Source organism: Mobula hypostoma, chromosome 5 (assembly GCF_963921235.1).
Source record: "Mobula hypostoma chromosome 5, sMobHyp1.1, whole genome shotgun sequence".
Classification (NCBI taxonomy): Eukaryota; Metazoa; Chordata; class Chondrichthyes; order Myliobatiformes; family Myliobatidae; genus Mobula; species Mobula hypostoma.
In genome coordinates this window covers 5,842,266-5,867,134 of record NC_086101.1, presented here as the reverse complement: position 1 = coordinate 5,867,134, position 24,869 = coordinate 5,842,266, and the positions used below count along the sequence as shown (strand labels likewise).

Here is a 24,869-nt window from a genome sequence, read left to right as displayed (position 1 = left end):
TGTCACCGGTCTGTAGTCATTGAGGCCGCTGGGGCACGGCGTCTTCGGCACAGGGACGAGGCAGAACGTCTTCCACAGCACAGGAACCCTCCGGAGACTCAGGCTCAGGTTGAATACATGGCGAAGTACTCCACATAGCTGAGGGGCACAGGCTTTGAGCACCCTGGTACTGACACCATCCAGTCCTGCAGCCTTGCTTGGGTTGAGACGTTTCAGCTGTCTTCTCACCTGTTCAGCCATGAAGCCCACCGTGGTGGTTTTGTGTGGGGAAGGGGTATAGTCATGAGAGCAGGGTGGGGGACTGTGAGGAGGGATAGGAGGGGAGAGTGGAATATGTGTTGGTTGGGGGCCGACAACAGATGGCTCATGTGGGGAATTGGCAGGGGCCACAATGTCAAATCTGTTACAGAACAGGTTAAGTTCGTTGGCCCTGTCCACACTGCCTTCAGCTTCTCTGTTGCTAGTTTGCCGGAACCCACTGATGGTCCTCATCCCCCTCCAGACCTCCCTCATTTTGTTCTGCTGGAGTTTCCACTCAAGCTTCCTCCTGTACCTGTCTTTAGCTCCCCTGATCCTGGCTTTCAGGTCCCTGGGCTTCAACAGCAGGACCAACATTTACTGCCACTAAATGTCCTTGAAAAATGAGTGACATAAGCCACTACATTCCGTGTGGTGTCATCCACATGGACTCCTCCGTAGAGATCATAAAGCATACCAAATTTCTTGTTTTCACCTGGCAAAGAATCTCACCTGGTCCCTCAACAAAGCAAAGAAATCCCAGCTGTATCACCGCCTGGTTCGGAAATTGCACCATCTCGGATCGCAAGTCCCTGCAGTGGATAGTGAGGTCAGCTGAGAAGATCATCGGGGTCTCTCTTCCCACCATCACAGACATTTACACCACACGCTGCATCCGTAAAGCAAACAGCATTATGAAGGACCCCACGCACCCCTCATACAAACTCTTCTCCCTCCTGCCATCTGGCAAAAGGCACCGAAGCATCCGGGCTCTGACGACCAGAATATGTAACAGTTTCTTCCCCCAGGTCATCAGACTCCTCAATACCCAGAGCCTGGACTGACACCAACCTACTGCCCTCTACTGTGCCTATTGTCTTGTTTATTATTTATTGTAATGCCTGCATTGTTTTGTGCACTTTATGCAGTCCTGGGTAGGTCTGTAGTCCAGTGTACTTTTGTGTTATTATACATAGTTCAGTGTTGTTTTTGTATTGTTCATGTAGCACCATGGTCCTGAAAAATGTTGTCTCGTTTTGACTGTGTACTGTACCAGCAGTTATGGTCGAAATGTCTTGCCTTGACTTGATAAATCAGTTCCTTAACAATAAGGTTAGCAGTGTTTATTAAGGTTATAAATCTATTACCAGGTGAAGTTATTGGATAATTAATATCCCTCTCTCTCTCTCTCAATTCAAATGGGTGGCCACTGGGAGATGATGTACTGGAATGGGAATGGGAAGTGAAATTAAAATGGGTGACACTTCTGTTGGGGTCATTTACTGTGTTCTGTGCTCCCAGTGTGGCCTCCTGTATATCTGTGAGACCCGACGTAGATTGGGAGACCACTTCACCGAGCACCTACACTCCGTCCACCAGAACAAGCGGTATCACCCAGTGGCCACTCATTTTAATTCCACTTCCCATTCCCATTCCGATACGTGCACCAATGGCCTCCTCTACTGTCGTGATGAGGCCACACTTAGGTTAGAGAAACAACACATTATATTCCATTTGGGTAGGCTCCAACCTGATGGCATGAATATCGATTTCTCCAACTTCCAGTAATGCCCCTCCCCCAACACTTCCTCCTTCACCATTCTCCCTCCCTCAGCTGATCTCCTTGCCCAACCATCGCCTCCCTCCTCCCCCTTTTTCTTTCTTCCATGGCCTTCTGTCTCTTTAACCAATCTCTTCCCAGCTCTTTACTTCATCCCTCTCCCTGCAGGTTTCACCTGTCACCTGGTGTTTCTCTCTCCCCTCCACCCAAACTTTTATATCTAGTCCTCAGCTTTGTTTTTTCTCCAGTCCTGCTGAACGGTCTCGGCCCAAAACCTTGACTGTGCTTTTTTCCATCAATGCTGCCTGGGCTGCTGAGTTCCTCCAGCATTTTGTGTGGGGAAGTCAGCAGGTCATGCGGCATTTATGGAAAGGATTACAGTCAGTGTTTCAGGCTGAAACCCTTCAGCAGGATTGGAAAGAGAGGGGAGAAGTCAGAGTGAGAAGGTGGGGGAATGTGAGGAAGATGAACAAGGTGGCAGGTGATAGGTGGAGATTCCAGGAGAGGGAATTGGCATGGAATACGAACTCCAGGGATTCGGACTGATGTGATGCACGTTTTCTGTATTTCCTCAAACAAAAATAGGTTCGAAACCAACTACCTGATTCCACGTGGGAACCTGCTGGGATCCCGGTTCTATTTGTCTCATTCATCTGGGCAGCCTGCAACCTAGCGGCACGAATATCAAATTCCCAATCTTCCCGTATTTACTCCCTCACCCTCTCTCTCACTTTTCCTTTTTAATTCTCTCTGCCCTCCTGATCCACCAACCCCCATCACCCTGTCTCTTCCCCCTCCTCCCCACACTACCCATCTGCCCATCCCCCAAACACTCCCCCCAACTCCTTCCCTTTATTCTGGGCTCTGCTTTCCTCTCCTAACAGATTCCATCATCTTTGTCACTGCCGCCTCTCACCTCCCAGCTTCTGACACTTGTCCACCCTCTACCCCTCCCTCATCTGACTCACATGGATCCACCCACCACCTGCCAGCTCTTACCCCACCCCTCTCTTCATCATTCCCACCGGTCACCTCTCCTTTTCTTTTCAGCCCAACTGAAGGGCAAAGACCCAAAATGTCAATTATCCATTTCCCTCTATAGATGCTGCCTGACACGCTGAGATTCTCCAGCCTGTTACCATCACATGTCCAGGCTCCCCAAGAGTCACCGTGACCTCCCTCTCCCAGTCAGCACCACCACCACTTGTGCCACTTCACCTGTCCCGGTGCGAGTGGACTTTAGCACCCGGGGGAGCCGGGGAGCTCAGGACCCGCCACCCGCGGCTGCTGCTGAATCCGCGGTGTTTCTGTTCCGTTGACGGATGCGGTGAACGAATTAAAATTAATGGATCGATAATTCTCACATCGTGTTTATTTCACACTCTGCACATTTATATTTACACTGACTTACTCCTGACGCCGGTCCCGGACCCGACCCGTTTACAGACCCGGAGTGGAACCGGAGCAGATTCTAGCCACTGGTTTACATCCCAAGTCCAGAAGAAAGGATAAAGTTTCTCCGTGAATTTATTCCCAGTGAAGGTGTGGAGATGGGACTTGGTCTCCGCGTTGTAAAATGAAACTGTCCCGGACTCGTAACTGAGATAAACTCCCACCCTCCCGGGGATGGGACCGGCAGGGAGACGGGACTCAGGGGAGGTGAGAACCCACATCTCGTCATCATCCCGCCTGATGATCCAGAATCCGGTCTCCGGACTCTGTCTGACCCATCGCTTCCTCTCCACAGACTCTGCGGCGACTCCCAGACCCCAGCCCCGATTCCCCGTCACCTCCACCTCCCAGTAATGTCTCCCCGATGTGAATCTTTCCGATCCCAGCACACATTCCCAGTCTGTGAACCTCTTCCCGGTGTCAGGGAGATCCCTCCGGGTCCTGGTACATCTCACACTCTTCCGATCCTCAGACACCTCGAGCCGCGGACTCGCCGTTTCCACATCCAGGGTGACAGAGACTGGGGGGAGAAGCAGAGAATTTCAGAGTCCCCGGAGATCAGGGGGAGACTTGGGCAGCGCGGTCCCAGAACCAGGGGAGAGGCCGCTTGGCCTCAGGGACAGTCATGTGGCCGATAGGACCCTTTCCCAGGGTTTAACAAAACAAAGCGGATGGACAACCAACATCTTCCCAAGGTTTTTCCTTGACATGGAGAGCGAATTTTTCCTGATCAACACACACAAAATTCTGGAGGATCTCAGCGGGTCAAGCAGCATGTGTTAAGGGAGATGTACAGTTGATGCTTCAGCCGAGACCTTACCTCAAGATTGGAAAGAAAGACGGGAGATAGCAGTGGAAATGGGTATGAGGAAGGGGTGGAACAACAACTGGATCCAGATGAGGATGGGGTGAGTAAACACTAGAGACATTTAAAGAGGAAGTAAGGCAAAATTCATTCCTGCTGACCAACTCACTTTAATGAACTAGTTCCATTTGCCTGTATTTGTCCATTATTCCTCTAAACTTTTCCTACCCACGTACCCGTCCAGATGCCTTTTAAATCATTGTAACTGTTCCCACCTCTACAGTTTCCTTTGGCAGCCTCCCGAGCGCCAGGAAAAAGTCCCAAAATATGCAGCCTCTCCTTATATCCCAAAGTAACATCCTTGTAAATCCGTTTTATTACCCTCTCAGTTAAATGACATTCTTCCTGCAGAAAGAAAACCAGAACTCTACAGTTTTTGTTATGATCCAAATCATAAAGACAAGAAAGTCTGCGAATGCTGGAAATCCAAAGCAACACACACAAAAACTTGGCCCTGAACATCAACTGTTTATTAACTGTTTGTCAACTGACTGGGGACGCCCACGGTGACCGGGTCTCTGGCACTGAGCCTGGCGCTGTTGTGCAGGAGAGAAGGAGGGAGAAGAGGAATGCAGTAGTCATAGAGGATTCCATAGTCAGGGGAATGGACAGGAGATTCTGTGAGCCTGATAGAGATACCCGCATGGTGTGTTGCCTCCCAGGTGCCAGGGTACGGATTGTCTCGGATCGGGTCCAGAATATTCTGAAGGGGGAGGGTGAGCAGCCAGTTGTCTTGGTACATGTTGGTACCAATGACATAGATAGGACAAAGGAGGAGGTCCTGAAGAGAGATTTCCAGGAGTTAGGAAAGAAGCTGAGAAGCAGGACCTCCAGGGTAGTAATCTCAGGATTGTTACCTGTGCCACGTGCTAGCGAGGGCAAGAATAGTAGGATCAGGCAGATGAATGCGTGGCTGAGAGACTGGTGCAGGGGGCAGGGCTTCAGATTCTTGGATCATTGGGATCTCTTCTGCGGGAGGTATGACCTGTTCAAGAAGGACAGGTTACACCTGAACCCGAAGGGGACCAATATCCTGGCGGGAAAGTTTAATAGAGCTGTTAGGGAGGGTTTAAACTAATTTGGCAGGGGGATGGGAACCGGAATGACAGAGCGGAGGAAGGGGAAAACAGAAATAAATGTAAGATAGTGAGCAGTAAAGATGTCAGGAAAGGCAGGCAGGTGATGGGGCAAATTTGTAGCCATTGGGATGAGTTGCAGTGAAATCAAAGCGAAAAGTACCAAATACTGGTCTTAAGGTGTTATACTTAAATGCACGTAGCATAAGGAATAAGGTGGATGATCTTGTCGTACAGCTACAGATTGGCAGGTATGATATTGTGGCCATCACTGAGACGTGGCTAAAGGATGCATGTCTCTGGGAGCTGAACGTCCAAGGATACACAGTGTATCGGAAGGATAGGAAGGTAGGCAGTGGGGGAGGCGTGGCTTTATTGGTAAGAAATTATATTAAATCATTAGAAAGAGGTGATATAGGATTGGAAGGTGCAGAATCTTTATGGGTTGAGCTAAGAAATCGCAGGGGTAAAAGGACCCTGATGGCAGTTATTTATAGGCCTCCAAACAGCTGCAGGGATGTGGACTACAAATTACAACTGGAAATAGAAAAGGCTTGTCAGAAGTGCAGTGTTATGATAATTGTGGGGGATTTTAACAAGCGAGTGGATTGTGAAAATCAGGTCGGCACTGGATCTAAAGAGAGAGAATTTGTAGAATCTCTGCGAGATGGCTTTTTAGAACAGCTTGTTGTTGAGCCCACTAGGGGATTGGCTGTACTGGATTGGGTATTGTGTAATGAACCGGAGATGATTGGAGAGATTGAGGTGAAGGAACCCTTAGGAGGCAGTGATCATAACACGATTGAGTTCACTGTGAAATTTGAAAAAGGGAAGCCAAAATCTGATGTGTCAGTATTTCAGTGGAGTAAAGGAAATTACAGTGGCATGAGAGAAGAACTGGCCAAAGTTGACTGGAAAGAGACACTGGTGGGAAAGACGGCAGAGCAGCAGTGGCTGTAGTTTATGCGAGAAGTGAGGAAGGTGCAAGACAGATATATTCCAAAAAAGAGGAAATTTTCGTATGGATAAAGGATGCAACCGTGGTTGACAAGAGAAGTCAAAGCCAAAGTTAAAGCAAAAGAGAGAGCATACAAGGAAGCAAAAATTAGTGGGAAGAGAGAGGATTGGGAAGTTTTTAAAACCTTACAAAAGGAAACCAAGAAGGTCATTAAGAGGGAAAAGATTAACTATGAAAGGAAGCTAGCAAATAATATCAAAGAGGATACTAAAAGCTTTTTCAAGTATATAAAGAGTAAAAGACAGGAGAGAGTAGATATAGGACCGATAGAAAATGATGCTGGAGAAATTGTAATGGGAGATAAGGAGATGGCAGAGGAACTGAACGAGTATTTTGCATCAGTCTTCACTGAGGAAGACATCAGCAGTGTACCGGACACTCAAGGGTGGCAGGGAAGAGAAGTGCGTGCAGTCACAATTACGACAGAGAAAGTACTCAGGAAGCTGAATAGTATAAAGGTAGATAAATCTCCCGGACCAGATGGAATGCACCCGCGTGTTCTGAAGGAAGTAGCTATGGAGATTGCGAAGGCATTAGCGATGATCTTTCAAAAGTCGATAGATTCTGGCATGGTTCCGGAGGACTGGAAGATTGCAAATGTCACCCCGCTATTTAAGAAGGGGGCAAGGAAGCAAAAAGAAAATTATAGACCTGTTAGCTTGACATTGGTGGTTGGGAAGTTGTTGGAGTCGATTGTCAAGGATAAGGTTACAGAGTACTTGGAGGCATATGACAAGATAGGCAGAACTCAGCATGGATTCCTTAAAGGAAAATCCTGCCTGACAAACCTATTACAATTTTTTGAGGAAATTATCAGTAGGCTAGACAAGGGAGATGCAGTGGATGTTGTATATTTGGATTTTCAGAAGGCCTTTGACAAGGTGCCACACATGAGACTACTTAACAAGATAGGAGCCCATGGAATTACGGGAAAGCTACATACATGGATAGAGCGTTGGCTGATTGGCAGGAAACAGAGAGTGGGAATAAAGGGAGCCTACTCTGGTTGGCTGCCGGTTACCAGTGGTGTTCCGCAGGATCAGTGTTGGGGCTGCTTCTTTTTACATTGTACGTCAACGATTTAGATTATGGAATAGATGGCTTTGTGGCTAAGTTTGCTGATGATACGAAGATAGGTGGAGGGGCCGGTAGGGCTGAGGAAACGGAGAGTCTGCGGAAAGACTTGGATAGATTGGAAGAATGGGCAGAGAAGTGGCAAATGAAATACAATGTTGGAAAGTGTATGGTTGTGCACTTTGGCAGAAATAATAAACGGGCAGACTATTATTTAAATGGAAAAGAATTCAAAGTTCAGAGATGCAAGGGGACTTGGGAGTCCTCGTACAGGATACCCTTAAGGTTAACCTCCAGGTTGAGTCAGTAGTGAAGAAGGCGAATGCAATGTTGGCATTCATTTCCAGAGGAATAGTGTATAGGAGCAGGGATGTGATGTTGAGGCTCTATAAGGCGCTGGTGAGACCTCACTTGGAGTACTGTGGGCAGTTTTGGTCTCCTTGTTTAAGAAAGGATGTGCTGACGTTGGAGAGGGTACAGAGAAGATTCACTAGAATGGTTCCGGGAATGAGAGGGTTAACATATGAGGAACGTTTGTCTGCTCTTGGACTGTATTCTTTGGAGCTTAGAAGAATGACCGGAGACTTCATAAAAACATTTCAAATGTTGAAAGGCATGGACAGAGTGGATGTGGCAAAGTTGTTTCCCATGATGGGGGAGTCTAGTACAAGAGGGCATGACTTCAGGATTGAAGGGGTGCCCATTCAGAACAAAAATGCGAAGAAATTTTTTTAGTCAGAGGGTGGTGAATCTATGGACTTTGTTACCATGGGCAGCAGTGGTGGCCAAGTCATTGGGTGTATTTAAGGCAGAAATTGACAGGTATCTGAGTAGCCAGGGCATCAAAGGTTATGGTGAGAAGGCGGGGGAGTGGGACTAAATGGGAGAATGGATCAGCTCATGATAAAATGGCGGAGCAGACTCGACGGGCCGAAAGGCCGACTTCTGCTCCATTGTCTTATGGTCTTATTCATTTCCACAGATGCTGCCTGACCTGCTGAGTTCATCCAGCAGTTTGTGTGTGTTACTCTGCTCCAAATGTGGCCATCCCAATGTCTTGTACACTCATAACGTGACGTCCCAGCTCCTGTACTCAGTATTCTGACCTCTCGCTGTCTCTGTTCTCCAGGGCCCCACCAATTGCTGTGTAAATTCTGTCCTGGTTTACCTTCCAAAATGCAACACCCATATCTCTCTGAATTTAATTCAATTTCCATCCAATGGCCCAGAGACCCAATCAATCAAGGTCTCGTGGTAATCTTGGATAAACCATGAGCAACGGGTTATGTAGTGAATAACACAATACTATTCCACCTCGGGGCGTTCCAGAGTTCAGAGTTCAATTCTGACACCATCTGTAAAGAGCTTGTACAGCCTCCCCGAGACCTCGTGCATTTCCTCCAGGTGATCCTGATTCATCCCTCAGATTGGGGAGGAGTGGACAGCGAGGAAGACCATCATTACTTGCAGTGGGATCTGGAGCAGCTGGAAAAATGGGCTGAAAAGTGTCAGTTGGAATTTAATGCAGACAAGTGTGAGCTGTTGCACTTTGGTAGGACCCCAGTGTAGGTCTTACACAGTGAATGGCCGGGCACTGAGGACTCTGTTCTGCAGCAGATCTGGGAACACAGGTCCATAATTCATCGAATGTAGATAGGATCATTAAAAAAAGCTTTTCTTTGGCCTTCATAAATCAAAGTATTGAGTACCGGAAATGGGATGTTATGTTGAAGTTGTATGAGATGCTGGTGAGGCCTAATTTGGAATATTGTGTGCACTTTCAGTCATCTACCTACAGGAAAGATGTAAACAAATTTGAAAGAGTACAGAGAAAATTTACAGGGATGTAGCTGGGACTCGAGGAGCTGAGTCATAAGGAAAGATTGAATAGTTTAGGACTTTATTCCTGTAACATAGAAGACTGAGGGGAGATTTGATAGAGGTGGACAAAATTATGAGGGTATAGATAGGGTAAATGCAAACAGGCTTTTTCCACGGAGGTTGGGTGGGAATACAACTAGAGGTCATGGGTTAAAGGTGAAAGATAAAAAGTTTAAGGGAAACATGAGGGGAAACTTCTTTATTCAGAGGGTTGTGAGAATGTGGAACGAGCTGCCAGTGCAAGTGGTACATGCAAGCTCGATTTAAACATTTGAGAGAAGTTTGGACAGGTTCATGGATGGTAGGAGTTGGAGGATGATAGTCCCGGTGCAGGTCGATGGGAGCAGGTAGTTTAAATGTTTCAGTACAGACCAGGTGGGCTGAAGGGCCTGTGCTGTTAGCTTCTATCACTCTGTGACGCTTGTACAAAGACATAATGGTTTGTAGGTTAAATGGTCATTGTCCATTGCCTCATGATTAGGCTAGTTTTTAAATAGTTGGGTTGCTGGGTGGAGCAGGTCATTGGTCTGGGACGGCCTGTTTCACACTGTATCTAAATAAATAAATAACCTCTTCACTGTCCGTGAAACCACCAATTTTAGAGTCCTTCACAAATCTACTAAACATGTCACCTACATTCTCTCCGAATCATTCATATGAATGATGAAAAACAGTGGACCCAGCACCGATCCCTGCAGCACAACCGCTGGTCACAGGACTCCACCCAGACAATTCTGTATCCTATTCCAGATCGTACTGTATCCCATGTGATCTAACTCTCTGCTACCTTGTCAAATCCCTCGCTAAACTCCATGGAGACGATGTCTACTGCACTTTCATCAGCTGTAATTTATTTATTGAGATACAGCACGGAATAGGCCCTTCCGGTCCTTTGACCCCCAGCACCCAGAAACCCCTGATTTAATCCGAGCCTGACCATGGGACAAGTTACAATGACCCCACCACCCAGAAACCCCTGATTTAATCCGAGCCTGACCATGGGACAAGTTACAATGACCCCCACCACCCAGAAACCCCTGATTTAATCCGAGCCTGACCATGGGACAAGTTACAATGAATTGAGGGCCCTGTGGAACAGGCACAGAAGAGGAGTTGAGGCCTGCGACAGAGAAATGATGACAGGGAAGGTTTAGAAGGGTACGAGCTAAATGCAGGTAGATGGGCCGAGGGGTGATCTGACACAAATATATAATGTAATGAAGGGTGCAGATTGAGCAGATGGCAGATCACATGCTCTGAGGTGGGAGGAAGGAGTTTAAAGGTGAGTATTTGAACAGTGAGTGGTTGATGTTGGAACTTGCTGCCAGAGGAGGTGATGGAATCAGATACAATCACTGTGTTTACGAGACACTCAGACAGACACTTCAATAAACAAGGCACAGAAGGAGACTGACCTAAATAGGTCAGAACAGAGGTGATGGGCCAAAGGGCCCATTTCAATACTGTACAACAATAACCCTGTGACTTCAAATGAACTGAATGATTGAGTCCCCACAGCCTCCGGTGCAGAGAATTCCAGACACACCATCCTCTGAGGGTCCATCCCATCCTGAGACAGAGACCCCTGACCCTCGACTCCTCAGACAGGGGAAACATCCTCCCTGCATCCTGCCTGCTGCATTTGGAAAGACAAGGGACAGTCAGCACGGCGTTGTGCATGGAAAATCACGCCTCACAAATTCCAGTTTGTTGAAGAGGTGACAGAGAGGATTGACCAGGACAGGGTGGTAGATACGGGAAGGATGTCATTACACTGGTCAGGAAGCTTCAGGAGGCTGTAACAATGGCTGGAGGGCTGCGGTTAAAAGGAGAGACTGGATAAACTGGGGACATTTCCCTGGAGTGATGGATGTTGAGGGATGACCCCTTACCGAGGAATATAAAATCAGGGTCATGGTCTTTTTCCCCAGAAAGAGGGAGTCCAAAACCAGAGGGCAGAGAGGGAAGGTGAGAGGGGAAAGTTTTTTAAGGGAGCTGCAGGGCAACCAGTGACCGATCGGCATCTGGGATTGATTAGGAAGAGCAAATTAAAGGAAGACGGGCAAACACAGCAGCCATCGTCTGAGTGGACATCGTCAGAGTGGTGATCTTCAGGCTTCAGCTCTTCGAGGCTTCAGTGAAAAGAGACTTCGCACAGATAAAGCAAAGGAAAGAAAAGCTCCAATCTTTTCCTTCTCTTCTTTTTATCTGCTCAGCTAGGACGGTAGAGATGCCAGGCAGGATAGTCAAATACTCCTCTTGCAGTATGTGGGAAGGCAGGGAGACCTCCAGTGTCCCTGATGACTACAACTGTGAGATGTACATCCAGCTGCAGCTTCTAACAAACCACGTTAAGGAGTTATAGCTGGAACTGGATGAACTCTGGATCATTCGGGAGGCTGAACGAATGAGAGACGGGACATACAGAGAGGTAGTTACACCCAAGGTGCAGGACACGGAAACTGAGTGACAGTCAGGAAGGGAAAGGGGGTTAAGGAGCCAGCGAAGAGTACCCCTGTGGCCATCCCCCTCAACAACAGGCATATGAACCAACATGTCGAGGAACCAACCAGAGAGCAGGCTATTCTGGACTGGGTTTTGAGCAATGAGGAAGGGTTAATTAGCGATCTTGTTGTGAGAGGCCCCTTGGGTAAGAGTGACCATAATATGGTGGAATTCTTCATTAAGATGGAGAGTAACATAGTTAATTCAGAAACAAAGGTTCTGAACTTAAAGAGGGGTGACTTTGAAGGTATGAGACGTGAATTAGCTAAGATAGACTGGCAAATGACACTTAAAGGATTGACGGTGGATATGCAATGGCAAGCATTTAAAGGTTGCATGGATGAACTACAACAATTGTTCATCCCAGTTTGGCAAAAGAATAAATCAAGGAAGGTAGTGCACCCGTGGCTGACAAGAGAAATTAGGGATAGTATCAATTCCAAAGAAGTAGCATACAAATTAGCCAGAGAAAGTGGCTCACCTGAGGACTGGGAGAAATTCAGAGTTCAGCAGAGGAGGACAAAGGGCTTAATTAAGAAGGGGAAAAAAGATTATGAGAGAAAACTGGCAGGGAACATAAAAACGGACTGTAAAAGCTTTTATAGATATGTAAAAAGGAAAAGACTGGTAAAGACAAATGTAGGTCCCCTGCAGACAGAAACAGGTGAATTGATTATGGGGAGCAAGGACATGGCAGACCAATTGAATAATTACTTTGGTTCTGTCTTCATTAAGGAGGACATAAATAATCTTTCAGAAATAGTAAGGGACAGAGAGTCCAGTGAGATGGAGGAACTGAGCGAAATACATGTTAGTAGGGAAGTGGTGTTAGGTAAATTGAAGGGATTGAAGGCAGATAAATCCCCAGGGCCAGATGATTTGCATCCTAGAGTGCTTAAGGAAGTAGTCCAAGAAATAGTGGATGCATTAGTGATAATTTTTCAAAACTCGTTAGATTCTGGACTAGTTCCTGAGGATTGGAGGGTGGCTAATGTAACCCCACTTTTTAAAAAAGGAGGGAGAGAGAAACCGGGGAATTATACACCGGATAGCCTAACGTCGGTGGTGGGGAAATTGTTGGAGTCAGTTATCAAGGATGTGATAACAGCACATTTGGAAAGCGGTGAAATGATCGGACAAAGTCAGCATGGATTTGTGAAAGGAAAATCATGTCTGACGAATCTCATAGAATTTTTTGAGGATGTAACTAGTAGAGTGGATAGGGGAGAACCAGTGGATGTGGTATATTTGGATTTTCAAAAGGCTTTTGACAAGGTCCCACACAGGAGATTAGTGTGCAAACTTAAAGCACACGGTATTGGGGGTAAGGTATTGGTGTGGGTGGAGAATTGGTTAGCAGACAGGAAGCAAAGAGTGGGAATAAACGAGACCTTTTCAGAATGGCAGGCGGTGACTAGTGGGGTACTGCAAGGCTCAGTGCTGGGACCCCTGTTGTTTACAATATATATTAATGACTTGGATGAGGGAATTAAATGCAGCATCTCCAAGTTTGCGGATGACACGAAGCTGGGTAGCAGTGCTAGCAGTGAGGAGGATGCTAAGAGGATGCAGGGTGACTTGGATAGGTTGGGTGAGTGGGCAAACTCATGGCAGATGCAATTTAATGTGGATAAATGTGAAGTTATCCACTTTGGTGGCAAAAATAGGAAAACAGATTATTATCTGAATGGTGGCCGATTAGGAAAAGGGGAGGTGCAACGAGACCTGGGTGTCATTATACACCAGTCATTGAAAGTGGGCATGCAGGTACAGCAGGCGGTGAAAAAGGCGAATGGTATGCTGGCATCTATAGCGAGAGGATTCGAGTACAGGGGCAGGGAGGTACTACTGCAGTTGTACAAGGCCTTGGTGAGACCACACCTGGAGTATTGTGTGCAGCTTTGGTCCCCTAATCTGAGGAAAGACATCTTTGCCATAGAGGGAGTACAAAGAAGGTTCACCAGATTGATTCCTGGGATGGCAGGACTTTCATATGAAGAAAGACTGGATGAACTGGGCTTGTACTCGTTGGAATTTAGAAGATTGAGGAGGGATCTGATTGAAACGTATAAGATCCTAAAGGGATTGGACAGGCTAGATGCAGGAAGATTGTTCCCGATGTTGGGGAAGTCCAGAACGAGGGGTCACAGTTTGAGGATAGAGGGGAAGCCTTTTAGGACCGAGATTAGGAAAAACTTCTTCACACAGAGAGTGGTGAATCTGTGGAATTCTCTGCCACAGGAAACTGTTGAGGCCAGTTCATTGGCTATATTTAAGAGGGAGTTAGATATGCCCTTGTAGCTACGGGGGTCAGGGGGTATGGAGGGAAGGCTGGGGCGGGGTTCTGAGTTGGATGATCAGCCATGATCATAATAAATGGCGGTGCAGGCTCGAAGGGCCGAATGGCCTACTCCTGCACCTATTTTCTATGTTTCTATGTTTCTATATCATTTTGGATACTGTCTGAGGGGAATGACCTAACAGAGGAAAGTCACTGTGGTCGGGTCCCTGGTACTGAGTCTGCCTCTGTGACTCAGAAGGGAAGGGGGAGAAGAGGGATGCTGTGGTGACAGGGGATTTGTTAGTTGGGGAAAAGGACAGGAGGCTCTGTGGGCGAGAACGAGATTCCCGGATGAGATGTTGCCTCCCGGGTGCCAGGGTCTGGGATATCTCGGATTGAGTCCTCAGCATTCTTAAGTGTGAGGGTGAACAGCCAGAAGTCGTGCTCCATATTGATACCAGAGACATGGGTAGGATGAGTGACGAGGATCTGCAAAGGGAGTTCAAGGCGTTAGGTGCTGAGTTAAAGGGCAGGACCTCCAGGGTTGTGATCTCAGGATTGCTCTCTGTGCCACGTGCTGGTGAGGCTTGAACAAGCAAGATTATACAGTTTAATATGAGACTAAGGAGTTGGTGTAGGAGGGAGGGCATAAAAATTTTGGATCATTAGGCTCCTTCCAGGGAAGGTGGGACCTGTACAGAAGGGACAGTTTGCACCTGAACTGGAGGGGATTAATATCCTAGTGGGAAGGTTTGTTAATGCTGCACGCTGGAGTTTAAACTGGAGTTGTAGGGGGATGGGAACCAGAGTGTCAGAACAGTTAGTTGAGAGGTTGTGGAGATAAGACCTCAGACAAAGTTAGGAATCAAAAGGTTGAGCATGGTGCAACTAGTGTCCTGAGCTGCGTATATTTCAATGCAAGAAGTATCGTGGGAAAGGTGGATAATAGTGTTGAAGATGAGGGAGCTGGTTTACAAACAGAGGCAATGTGTTGTGAGGAGAGGCTATTGATAGGGCAAAATTGTATTCAACAGGATGATTTGCAACGTAAAATTGAAAAAGGACTGAAGGTGTTGCATCTGAATGCACACAGTATACGGAACACGGTAGGTGAACTTGCAGCTGAGTTGCAGATTGGCAGGTATGATGTTGTAGGCATCACTGAATCATGGCTGAAAGATTACAGCAAGAAGGTTAATGTCCAAGGATAAACATTGTATCCACAGGACAGGCAGGAAGGGAGATGGGGTGCCATTGCTCTGTTGGTAAAAATGAAATCAAATCATTAGAAAGAGGTGACATTGGGTCAGAAGGTGTTGAATCATTGTGGATAAAGCTAAGGAACTGCAGGGGTAAAAAGATCCTGATAGGAGTTGTATACAGACCCCCTAAACAGTAGTAAGGACTTGGCCTACAAATTACAATGGGAGATAGAAAATGCATGCCGGAAGGGCAATGTTACCATGGTCATGGGGGACTTCAATATGCAGGTAGATTGGGAAAATTAGGCTGGTGCTGGATGACAGGAGGGAGAACTCCGAGAGTGCCTATGAGATGGCTTTTTAGAGCAGCTCGTGGTTGAGCCCACAAGAGGATCAGCTACTTTGGATTGGGTGTTGATTAGATTTAATTAGATAACAAGATAAAAGACACAGGGACAATATGATCAAATTCACCCTGAAATTTGCAGGGAAGATAAAGTCAGATACTATACATCAGGATGACAGTGTAGTAAAGGGAACTACAGAGGCATGAGAGAGGAGTTGGCCAGAATTGATTGGAAAAGAACACTGGCAGGGACATCGGCAGAGCAGGAATGGCTGGAACTTTGGGAAGTAATTCAGAAGTCACAGGATATAGACAATTCTATCTCCTGTGATCACAGTTCTATCTCCTTTACTATAGCATTGGCGAGGGATAGGAGCAGGCAAGTTAGGAAAATGTTCAATTGAGTAAGGGGAAATATGAGGCTGTCAGGCAGGAATTTGAAAGCATAAACGTGAAAGCACGGAGGAACATCTGGAAAAATTTCTGAAACGCTCATTTGCTGCTGTCGTTACTGCGTGGTCAGGAATCTTTTGGAAGGTAGGCCTCAAAATCCCCGACCTTGCCTGCTTTTAGTGACCGAGAAAGAAGTCGAATCATTCGTACAAAGATGGCACTCAGTACTCAGAGTCGGAGAGCTGATCAGAGCTCGAAATTTTTGGATGACTCAGAGTTGGACCGTGGTCGGCATGGCAGGGAGAGTTTTTCTTCCTTCTACCGTCTGTGTCAGATGTGGGACATTTGAGAAACGTTGAACTTTACTGTGCTCACAGACTTCTTCATCAAGTTATGGTATTGTGCACTGTTGTAACTATATGTTATAATTATGTGGTTTTGTCAGTTTTTTCAGTCTTGGTTTGAACTGTGTTTTGTGATATCACACCGGAGGAAATAATGTATCATTTCTTAATGCATGCATTACTAAATGACAATAAAAGAGGACTATGTGTCTTCATAATCAATTGGGAACAGATGTTCTCAGGGAAATGTATGGCAGAAATGTGGCAAATGTTCAGGGGATATTTGAGCACAGTTCTGCATAGCTATGTTACAATGAGACAGGGGAAGGATGGTCGAGTACAGGAGCCGTGGTGTACAAAGACTGTTGTAAATCTAGTCAAGAAGAAAAGCTTACGAAAGGTTAAAAAAGCTAGGCAATAATAGAGATCTATAAGATTATAAGACTAGTAGCAAGGAGCGAAAGAAGGAAATTAGGAGAGCCAGAAGGGGCCATGAGAAGGCCTTGGTGCCTTAAGGATTCAGGAAAAGGCTAAGGCAGACTACAAGTGTGTGAAGAGCAAGAGGATAAGGCGTGAGAGAATAGGACCAATCAAGTGTGAGGTGGAAAAGTGTGTATGGAACCGGAGGAGATAGTAGAGGTACTCAATGAACACTTTGCTTCAGTATTCACTGCAGAGAAGGATCTTGGTGATTGTAGGGATGACTTACAGTAGACTGAAAAGTTTGAGCAAATAGATACTAAGAAAGAGTATGTGCTGCAGCTTTTGGAAAGCATCAAGTTGGATAAGTCTCCGAGACCGGACGAGATGTACCCCAGGCTATTGTGGGAGGCGAGGGAGAAGATTGCTGAGCCTCTGGCAATGATCTTTGCGTCATTAAAGGGGACAGGAGAGGTCTGGGAGGATGGGAGGGTTGCAGATGTTGTTTCCTTGTTCAAGAAAGGGAGTAGACTTAGCCCAGGAAATTACAGACCAGTGAGTCTTACTTCAGTGGTTGGTAAGTTGATGGAGAAGATCCTGAGAGGCAGGATTTAAGAGCATAATATGATTAGGAATAGTCAGCATGGATCTGTCAAAGGCCTTATGAGCCTGACTGAATTTTTCGAGGATGTGACTAAACACATTGATGAAGGTAGAGCAGTAGATGTAGTGTATATGGATTTCAAAAAGGCATTTGATAAGGTACCACATGCAAGGCTTAGTGAGAAAGTAAGGAGGCATGGGATCCAAGGGGTCATTGCTTTGTGGATCCAGAAAGGGCTTGCTCACAGAAGGCAAAGTGTGGTTATAAATGGTTACTCTGCATGGAGGTTGGTGACCAGTGGAGTGCCTCAGGGATCTGTTCTGGGACCCTTGCTCTTCATGACTTTTATAAATGACCTGGATGAGGAAGTGGAGGCTTGGTTTAGTAAATTTGCTGATGACACAAAGGTTGGGAGTGTTGTGGATAGTGTGGAGGGCTGTCAGGGGTTACAGCGGGACATTGATAGGATGCAAAACTGGGCTGAGAAGTGGCAGATGGAGCTCAACCCATATAATTGTGAGGTGGTTCATTCTGGTAGGTCAAATATGATGGCAGAATATAGTATTAATGGTAAGACTATTGGCAGTGTGGAGGATCAGAGAGATCTTGGGATCCGAGTCCATAGGACGCTCAAAGCTGATGTGCAGGTTGACTCTGTGGTTAAGATGGCATACGGTGCATTAGCGTTCATCAATCAAGGGATTGAGTTTAGGAGCCGAGAAGTAATATTGTAGATATATAGGACCCTGGTCAGTCCCCACTTGGAGTACTGTGCTCAGTTCTGGTTGCCTCACTACAGGAAGGATATGGAAACACAAAATAATCTGCAGATGCTGTAAAAGATCAAAGCAACACTTTCAGTGTGCTGGATTAACTCAGCAGGTCAGGCAACACCAGGCAGAAATGATGAGTCGACGTTTCGGGCCGGAACCCTTCGTCAGGACTGAAGAATGAAAGATGGGGAAGGATTTGAAGAATACTTGTAGCGTCAGTTGAAAGACCAGTAATTTGAAAGACAAAGGGGTGGGGGAGGGGAAGCATTGACGTCATAGCCCTGAAAACAATGGGTAGCAGAAGAAGGAGGCGGAACCATGAGGGAGCTGGGGGAGGGGGTAGAGTGAAATGGGGATAGAGGAAGGGAGGGGGAGGTAACTACCGGAAGTTGAAGAATTCTATGTTCATACCAAGGGGCTGGAGACTACCTGGACGGTATATGAGGTGTTGCTCCTCCAACCTGAGTCTAGCCTCATCATGGTAGTAGAGGAGGCCATGTATGGATATATCTGAGTGGGAGTGGGAAGCAGAGTTGAAGTGGGTGGCTACCGGGAGACCCTCTCTGTTGTGGCGGACGGAGCAGAGGTGCTCTACGAAGCGGTTCCCCAATCTGCGTCGGGTTTCACCGATGTAGAGGAGGCCGCACCGGGAGCACCGGATGCAATAGATGACCCCAACAGACTCACAAGTGAAGTGTTGCCTCACCTGGAAGGACTGTTTGGGGCCCTGAATGGTGACAAGAGAGGAGGTGTAGGGACAGGTGTAGCACTTACACTTACAGGGATAAGTGCCAGGTGGGAGATCCGTGGGGAGGGACGTGTGGATAAGGGAGTCGCGGAGGGACCGATCCCTGCGGAAAATGGAAAGGGGTGGAGAGGGAAAGATGTGCTTAGTGGTGGGGTCCTGTTGAAGATGGCGGAAGTTGCGGAGGATAATGTGCTGGATCCGGAGGCTGGTGGGGTGGTAGGTGAGGACAAGGGGAACTCTGTCCCTGTTGTGGTTGCGGGAGGATGGGGTGAGGGCTGAAGTGAGCGAAATGGAAGAGATGCAGGTGAGGGCATCATTGATGACAGCAGAAGGGAAACCACGATCCTTAAAGAAAGACAACATTTGAGATGTCCTGGAATGGAAAACCTCATCCTCGGAGCAGATGCGGTGGAGACAGAGGAACTGGGAATTGGGAATAGCATTTTGGCATGTGGCGGGGTGGGAAGAGGTATAGTCGAGGTAGTTATGAGAGTCAGTGGGCTTGTAGAAGATGTCAGTGGACAGTCTGTCTCCAGAGATGGAGACCAAGACATCGAGAAAGGGAAGAGAAGTGTCCGAGATAGAGTAAGTGAATTTGAGGGCTGGGTGGAAGTTTGAGGTAAGTCGATGAAATTGACGAGCTCAGCATGGGTGCAGGAAGCAGCACCAATGTAGTCGTCAATGTACTGAAGGAAAAGTTGGGGAGCAGTACCAGAATAGGTCTGGAGTACAGACTGTTCCACATAACCAATGAAGAGGCAGGCGTAGCTGGGTCCCATGCGACTTCCCACAGCTACACCCTTAGTCTGAAGAAAGTGGGAAGAGCCAAAAGAGAAGTTATTAAGTGTGAGAACCAGTTCCACCAACTGGAGGAGGATAGTGGTATTGGGGAACTGGTGAGGTCTATTATCCAGGAAGGATATGGAAACCACTGCAAGGGTGCAGAGGAGATTTACAAAGATGTTGCCTGGATTGGGGAGCATGCCTTATGGGAATAGGTTGAGAGAACTCGGCCTTTTCTCCTTGGAGTGACGGAGGATGAGAGGTGACCTGATAGAGGTGTATAAAATGATGAGAGGCATTGATCGTGTGGATAGTCAGAGGCTTTTTCCCAGGGCTGAAATGGCTAACATGAGGGGGCAGGGTTCTAAGGTGTTTGGAAGTAAGTACAGAGGAGATGTCAGGGTTAAGTTTTTTTTACGCAGGGAGTGGTGAGTGCATGGAATGGGCTGCCGGCGACGGTGGTGGAGGCGGATAAGATAGGGTTGTTTAAGGGACTCCTGGATAGGTACATGGATCTTAGAAGAATAGAGGGCTATGGGTAACCCTCGGTAAATTCTCAGGTAGGGACCTGTTCGGCACAGCTTTGTGGGCTGAAGGGCCTGTAATGTACTGTAGGCTTTTTTGGATTTTCTCCCCATTTAGAAAATAGTCTGCACATTTATTTCTACTACCAATGTGCATGACCATGCATTTTCCAACATTGTATTTCATTTGCCACTTTCTTGCCTATTCCCCTAATCTAACCGAATCCTTCTGCATCCTACCTGTTTTCTCAACACTATCTGCCCATCCACCAATCTTCGTGTCATCTGCAAACTTGGCAACAAAGCCATCTATTCCATCATCTAAATCATTAATACACAGTATAAAAAGAAGTGGTCTGAACACCAACCCCCGCAGAACACCACTAGTCACTGGCAGCCAACCAGAAAAGGATCCTTTTATTCCCACTCACTGCCTCCTACCAATCAGCCAATGCTCTAACCATGTTAGTAACTTTCCTGTAATACCACAGGCTCTTAACTTGGGAAGCAGCCTCATGTGTGGCACCTTGTCAAAGGCCTTCTGAAAGTCCAAATATACAACATCCACTGCATCCCCTTTATCTATCCTTCTTGTAATCTCCTCAAAGAATTCCAACAGGTACGTCAGGCAGGATTTTCCCAAAAGGAAACCATGCTGACTTTATACTATCTTGTCCTGTGTCACCACGTACCCCATCACCTTATCCTTAACAATTGACTCGAACATCTTCCCAACCACTGAGGTCAGGCTAGCTGGTCTATAATTTCCTTTCTGCTACCTTCCTCCTTTTTTAAAGAGTGGAGTGACATTTGCAATTTTCCAGTCCTCTGGCACCATGCCAGAGTCCAATCATTTTTGAAAGGTCATTTCTAATGCCACCACAATCTCTAACACTACCTCATTCAGAACCGTAGGGTGCATTCATCTGGTCCGGGTGACTTATGTACCTTTAGGTCTTTCAGCTTTTTGAGCACCTTCTCTCTTGTAATAGTAACTGCACTCACTTCTCTTCCTTCACACACTACAACATCAAGCATACTGCTAGTGTCTTCCACAGAGAAGAGTGATGCAAAATAGTCATTCAGTTCACCAGCCATCTCCTTGTCCCCTGTTGTAATTTCTCCTGCCTCATTTTCTGGCGGTCCTATATCCACTCTAGGACCTATTTCTCTTTTAATGTTAACATACTTGGAAAAAACTTCTACCATCCACTTTGATATTATTTGCGAGCTTGCTTTCATATTTCATCTTTTCCCTTCCAATGATATTTTCAGTTGCTCTCTGTAGGTTTTTAAAAACTTCCCAATCCACTATCATCCCACTAATTTTTGCTTTGTTGTATGCCCTCTCTTTTGCTTTTTCAATTGCTTTCCCTTGTCAGCCATGGTTGTACTATTTTACCATTTGAGTATTTCTTCACTGTTGGAAGAAATGAAGAAATACTCATGTCCTGCACCTTCCTCATATTTCCCAGAAACACACATCATTGTTGCTCTGCTGATATCCCTGCCAGCAGCTCTTTCCAATTTACTTTGGCCAACTCCTCTCTCATACCATTATAATTTCCCTTACTCCACTGAAATACTGCTACATCAGACTTTACTCCCTATCAAATTTCAAGTTGAACTCAATCATACTGTGATCACTGGTTCCTAAGGGTTATTTGACCTTAAGCTCCCTAGTCACCTCCGGTTCATTACATAACAGCCAATCTAGTATAGCTGATCCCCTTGTAGGCTCAATCACATACTGCCCTAAAAAGCCATCTCTTAGGCATTCAACAAACTCACTCTCTTAAGATCCATTACCAACCTGATTTTCCCAATCGACCTGCATGTTAAAGTCTCCCATGACTACCATAACATTGCCCTTTTGACACACCTTTTCTATTTCCTGTTGTAATCTGTGGTCCACCTCCCAGCTCTGTTGGGAAGCCTGTTTATAACTTCCATCAACGTCCTTTTACCCTTGCAGTTTCTTAACTCAACCCACAAGTATTCAACATCGTCCGATCCTATGTCACATCCTTCTACTGATATGATGCCATTCTTTACCAGTAGAGCCACACCACCCCCTCTGTCTACCTTCCTATCACTCCGATATAACGTGTAACCTTGGACATTCAGCTCCCAACGACAACCATCCTTCAGCCACAATTCAGTGATGGCTACAACATCATACCTGGCAAACTGTAATCGTGCAACAAGATCATCCACTTTATTTCTTATACTACATGCATTTAGATGCAACACCTTGAGGACGTATTTGCTGTCCTTTCTGATTCTGCATCCCTGATGTTTTGATACTCAGCCTGTTTGCAGCAACGGAGTCTCATCACCTGCCTTCCCTTCCTGACAGTCTGACTGCACGCTGTCTTTACATTTTTACCATCCGTCCTATCCTGAGTCCCTTCAATCCAGTTCCCACCCCTCTGCCAAATTAGTTTAAACCCTCCCCAATAGCTCTAACAAACCTTCCCGCGAGAATATTGGTCCCCTTCGGGTTCAGGTGCAACCCATCACTTTTGAACAGGTCATACCTCCCCCAGAAGAGATCCCAGTGATCGAAGAACCTGCAGCCCTGTCCCTGCACCAGCTTCTCAGCCACACATTTATCTGCCAAATCATCCTGTTTCTACCCTCACTGGCACGTGGCATAGGGGGCAATCTAGAAATTAGTACCCGGGAGATGCTAATTTCTGGATTGGAGAGAGGCAAGAGTGGATATTGGACTGCTGGAAAACAATGCTGGAGAGGTAGTAATGGGGGACAATGAAAGGGTGGATGAACTGAAGAAATATTTTGCATCAGTCTTCACTGTGGAAGAGACGAACAGGATAGTGGAAGTTCCAGATGTCAGGGGGATTGATGTGTGTGAAGTTGCCATTACTACACAGAAAGTTCTTTGCAAACTTGAAGATCTTAAGGTAGGTGTCACCTGGACTAGATGGTGTACATGCCAGAGTTCTGAAAGAGGTGACTGAAGAGATCATGGAGGCATTCGTAATGATCCTTCAAGAATCACTAGATTCTGGAATGGTTTCGGAAGACTGGAAAATTGCAAAAGTCACTCCACCGTTCAAGAAGAGAGAGGCAGAATAAAGGAAACTCTGGGCCAGTTAGTCTGACCTCAGTGATTGCGAAGATGTTGAAGTTGATTATTAAAGCGGACTTGTCAGGGTACTTGGAGGCACAAGATAAAATAGGCTGTAGTCAACATGGATTCCTCAAGGGAAAATCTTGTCTAACAAATCTGTTGGAATTCTTTGAAGAAATAACAAGCCAGAAAAACGAAGGAGAATTAGTTGATGTTGTGTACTTGGATTTTCAGAAGGCCTTTGACAGCATGCCACACATGAGGCTACTTAACAAGCTACGAGCCCACGGTATTACAGGAAAGATCCTGGCAGAGACAAAGCAGTGGCTGATTGGCAGGAGGCAAAGAGTGGGAATAAAGGGAGCCTTTTCTGGCTGGCTGCCAGTGGCTAGTGGTGTTCCACAGGGGTCTGTGTTGGGACTGATTCATTTTACATTTTATGTCAATTATCTGGATGATAGAATTGATGGCTTTGTTGAAAAGTTTGCAGACGATATGAAGATTGGTGGAAGGGCAGGTACTTTTGAGGAAGTAGAGAAGCTACAGAAGGACTTTGACAGTTTTGGACAATAGGCAAAGAAATGGCAGATTGAATACGGTGTCAGAAAGTGAATGGTCATGCATTTTGGTGGAAGAAATGTAAGGCTTGACTATTTTCTAAATGGAGAGAAAATATAAAAAAACTGAGGTGTGAAGGGACTTGGGAGTCCTTGTGCGGGATTCCCTAAATGTTAATTTGCAGATTGAGTCTGTGGTGAGGAAGGTAAATGTGATTTTAGGATTCATTTCAAGAATACTAGAATATAAAAGCAAGGATGTAATGTTGAAACTTCATAAAGCATTGGTCAGGCCTCATTTGGAGTATTGTGAGCAGGTTTGGGCCCTTTATCTCAGAAAGGATGAGCTGAAACTGGAGAGAGTTCAAACGAGGTTCATGAAAATGATTCCAGGTTGAATGGCTTGTCATATGAAGAGCGTTTGATGGCTCTGGGCCTGTATTCACTGGAATTCAGAAGAATGAGGGGTGATCTCATTGAAACCTATTGACTGGTGAAAGGCTTTGACAGAGTGGATACGGAGAGGATGTTTCTGATGGTGGGAGAGTCTAAGACCAGACGACACGATCTCAAAACGGAGAAGCATTCTTTTAGGACGGAGATGTGGAGGAATTTCTTTAGCCAGAGAGTGGTGAATCTGTGGAATTCTTTGCCACAAACTGCTGTGGAGGCCAAGTCTTTATGTATATTTAAGGTAGAGATTGATAGATTCTTGATTGGTCAGGGCATGAATGGATGTAGATAGATAGAGAGATAGATAGGTAGATATACTTTATCAATCCCGAGGGAAATTTGGTTTCGTTACAGCCACACCAACCAAGAACAAAGCGTAAATATAGCAATACAAAGCCCCCCAACAGTCAAACAACAAAATGCAAACTATGTCAGATGGAAAATAAGTCCAGGACCAGTCTATTGGCTCAGGGTGTCTAACCCTCCGAGGGAGGAGCTGCACGTTCAATAGGGAGATGGCAGGAGAGTGGGGCCGAGAGGAAAATTGGATCAGCTACGATGAATTGGCGGAGCAGACTCGATGGGCCAAATGGCCTAATTCTGCTCCTATATCTTAGTCTTATGGTCTATAGTATAATTAAAATATTTTCAAATAAATTTAGACAGGTACACGGA

At 46.2% G+C, this 24,869-nt stretch overlaps 1 pseudogene; it reads right to left on the bottom strand.

Moving 5' to 3' along the window:
- Positions 1-3,238: 3,238 nt before the first annotated feature.
- LOC134346524 (zinc-binding protein A33-like) overlaps positions 3,239-24,869 on the bottom strand; it is a 40,953-nt pseudogene continuing 19,322 nt past the window's right edge.